A 3,666-nucleotide genomic window follows, 5' to 3' on the forward strand; every position below is an offset into this window, starting at 1 on the left:
AAGACCAAAATTATGGGTGCAATAAACATGGTTCAGGTTATGGCTCTTTTTATGTAGGTCCTCATATCGGAAATATCTGTATTTCCCTTCTGTTTGATGAATCCTATTCAACCTTCCATACCCGAACCCAACACCACATGTACCATGAGTCCACCCCCTCCCCATGACTTCAGCTCACTTTGAACTCTTCCTTTCTTGGTCTCTTACAGTTTTTGTCTGAAAAATATATTGCTGTCTATACTGACATTTTATATTTTTTATTTGACAGGTAGAGTTATAGACAGTGAGAGAGAAAGGTCTTCCTTCTGTTGGTTCACACTCTAAATGGCTGGTACTGCTGGCGGTGCACTGATCCAAAGCCAGGAGCCAGGTGCTTCCTCCTGGTCTCCCATGCGGGTGCAGGGGCCAAGAACCGCCATCCTCCACTGCCCTCCTGGGCCACAGCAGAAAGCTGGACTGGAAGAGGAGTAACCGGGACTAGAACCCAGCACCCATATGAGATGCTGGCGCCACAGGGAGAGAATTAACCAAGTGAGCCATGGCGCCAGCCTTGACATTTTATCATTTTTTACATTATGCCACATTCACTTCAAATGTAGACATTGTATGTATACATCTATATAATTTTTTCTTGAAAACAGGGATAATAATATCACTTACTGAGGGATTCACGACAATGATATAATGTGGGAAAAGAAGAGAATATTGTCATCTATACAGTTTGATTTAGTGAAGCAATATTTGTTTTATTATTTATTTATTTATTTGAAAGGCATAGTTACAGAGAAAGAAGGCGAGAGAGAGAGTGAGGTCTTCCAACTATTGGTTCACTCCCTAGATGGTTGCAATAGCCAGGGCTGGTTCAGGCAAAAACAAGGATCCAGGAGCTCCTTCTGGGTCTCCCCCATAGGTAACACCTGAGCAATCTTCCTGCACTTTTCCCAGGCCGTTAACAGACAGCTGGCTCAGAAGTGGAGCAGCCAGGAGATAAACTGGCACCCATATAGGATGCGGGCATTGCAGGCAGCAGCTTTACACACTAAGCTATAATGCTGGCCCCTCAGTGGAGTAATATTTGTAATTAAATATCTAATGATATGACATGACACTTTGTGTATTAACTTCCACAAGTAAGAGAAAATATATGATGTCTGTCTTTCAAAATAAGCATGATCTTAGGGCAGGTGTTTGATCTAGTGATTAAGCCACCGGTTGGAACACCCACTTCCCATCCCAGAGTGCATAGGTTCAAGACCATTCCACTCCCAACTCTAGCTTTCTGTAGTGTGCACTCTGAGAAGCAGCAGGTGATGGCTTAAGTAGTTGAGTCCCTGTGGCCTAAATGGGATACTGGAATTGAGTCCCAGCTTCTAGCTTCAGCTTTACCCAGCCCTAGTTGTTGTGGGCATTTGGGGAGGAGCCAGGATAGTGTGTTCTCTCTCTTCTCTCTCCTTTCTTCCCTCTCCCTCTCACCCTCTCTCCTCTCCCCTCTCACATACACACATCTTCTCTATCTCAAATAAATACACTAAAAATATAATGATTTCACCCACACGGTAGTCATTGTGCAGCCCATTATGCTTATTTGAATAAGCCAATCACAAAAAGATAAATATCATATGTTTAATTAATATAGGATACAAAAATGTATAAGAATGAAACTAAAATCATGATTATTGTTTATAGCCCTTGTCTATGCTCCTGTGGAACAGCAGTCTTTCTACTTTTCCTTTTTTTTTTTTTTTCTTAGAAATTTAAAATCCCACAGCCACTGTTTATTATGGAGCCGACCCCTGATCGGGGTGATGGGCCTATTGGTAGGATTTCTGGTAGCGAGCAAGGGCACCGGGCCCTCCAAACTTCTTGGACTCGCAGCGGCGGGGGTCAGCGACCAGCAGGGTGCGGTCATACTGGATGAGGATGTCTTTGATCTCCTTCTTGGACGCCTCATCCACATACTTCTGGTAATAGGCCACCAGGTCTTTGGAGATGGACTGGCGGATCGCGTAAATCTGAGCCACGTGACCGCCACCCTTCACTCGGAGCCGGATGTCCACGCCAGCAAAGCGCTCCTTGCCAAGGAGCAGAACAGGCTCCAGCAGCTTGTACTGCAGCGTGCGTGGCTCAATCATCTCCAGCGGCCTCCCGTTCACCTTGATCAGCCCGTTGCCCCGTTTGCAGTGGGCCACGGCGGTGGCTGTCTTCCCGTCCGAAGACCTGAACGGACTGTAGCGGGCCCTTGGACGCCATGGCTGCAGCCGAACTATGGCGGTCCTCACCGCGAGGTGCTACAGGGCCAAACACCCGGAGAAAGAGAGCTACTTTTACTTGTTGAACAGTATGGTTAGTGGTGCATTAATCCTGTTATAATAAAGTAAATTGAAAGTATATTATTGCAAACATTAAAGGAAAAAAAGAAAGGAGAGGTATTGAAGGAGGGAGGGATCAGGCAAAGGAAGTATGATTGTCTTCTAAGAATTGTAAATATGATATATATATAAATCTTTTCTCTTTATATTGATTATTTAAAAAGTCAAAAAATTTAAAAAAGATTTGGTTCAATAAAAAAAGAAATTTTAAAGTCCAATCGGCACATAGACTATTCTCTTTCACTGTGCAGCCCTCAAGACACACAAATTCACACCTTACAGTTTAATCAGCTTATAAACCATTTTCCTCTATTGCCTTCTAATTTATTCTCAGCTTCAGGAGGAAAGCTTCTAGAGCTCTAGCCAGCTGCTGCTTCACTGCCATCTTCCTAATATCCCATTGCCATGCTGGTACATACAACAGTTTTCTCAGCTGCACCGACCAACAGACAGAACACAGAGTAACTCAGCAGTGACTACCACCACAGTCCGAGCATTTTAACCTTCTGCCCAAGCATCCCTGTACTCCAAATTTCAGATCTGTAAAATTCTGCCTTTTCATCCTTCTTTTTCATCTCAGAAGGTCTTCTGCACAGGGAGCAAGGAACAAAGAGAATGAATTCTGGAGTCTTGGCAGAGAGCGCTATGAATGCTGGATCTGCCTGGCTGTATGAAGTCTTATTCCCTAATCCTGCTCAACCTCAGCTTTCTCATCTCTGAAAAGGAATGGTGTTTACTAATCTCAAACAGCTACACACAATCATTCAGTATTTTCTCTTTTCCCCTTCTACACTCTCATCTTGAGGCCTCTGCTTTACCTTCTGTCCCAACGCCAATATGCACATAAATGCAAAGTTGTAATATTTTGCAGCCATTTTTCCTGATGTATCATTTTGCTCTGGAAATCAGAATTGCAGAGACCTTGAAACTGCTTACAAATTGGAAACTTATAATACAGCAAATCAGATTAAGCGAGAATTTTTTACTATCATTCCAAAGCCTAGCAAAAATGCAAGAAGGAAGAAAATCGCCATGAAAATAAATCTGTAAGTCTGTTTTTTTTTTTTTTTTTCAATTCAGTATCAGTGTGCTAAGACTCCTGTTATAGGCTGTCAAATGCTGAACTAGCTCTCATGCCGCATGGCTACCATTTCTGTACACACAATTCAAGAAAGGCCTTCTGATGTCCCTTACCCCTTAAAGCAAATTAAACTTTAATCATTTTAAACATTTGTAGTCACACATTCAAAATGTTGATTTCGACCATGTCTTTTATTTTCTGTTCCCAAGTTCTACT

At 42.8% G+C, this 3,666-nt stretch overlaps 1 pseudogene; it reads right to left on the bottom strand.

Annotated features, from left to right (window-relative positions):
- Nucleotides 1-1,758: 1,758 nt before the first annotated feature.
- Nucleotides 1,759-2,265, bottom strand: LOC100351844 (small ribosomal subunit protein uS9 pseudogene; annotated as a pseudogene).
- Between the last annotated feature and the right edge of the window lie 1,401 nt (nt 2,266-3,666).

This window comes from Oryctolagus cuniculus, chromosome 12 (genome assembly GCF_051225735.1).
Source record: "Oryctolagus cuniculus isolate XC-2025 breed Fujian yellow rabbit chromosome 12, ASM5122573v1, whole genome shotgun sequence".
NCBI classification, from domain to species: domain Eukaryota; kingdom Metazoa; phylum Chordata; class Mammalia; order Lagomorpha; family Leporidae; genus Oryctolagus; species Oryctolagus cuniculus.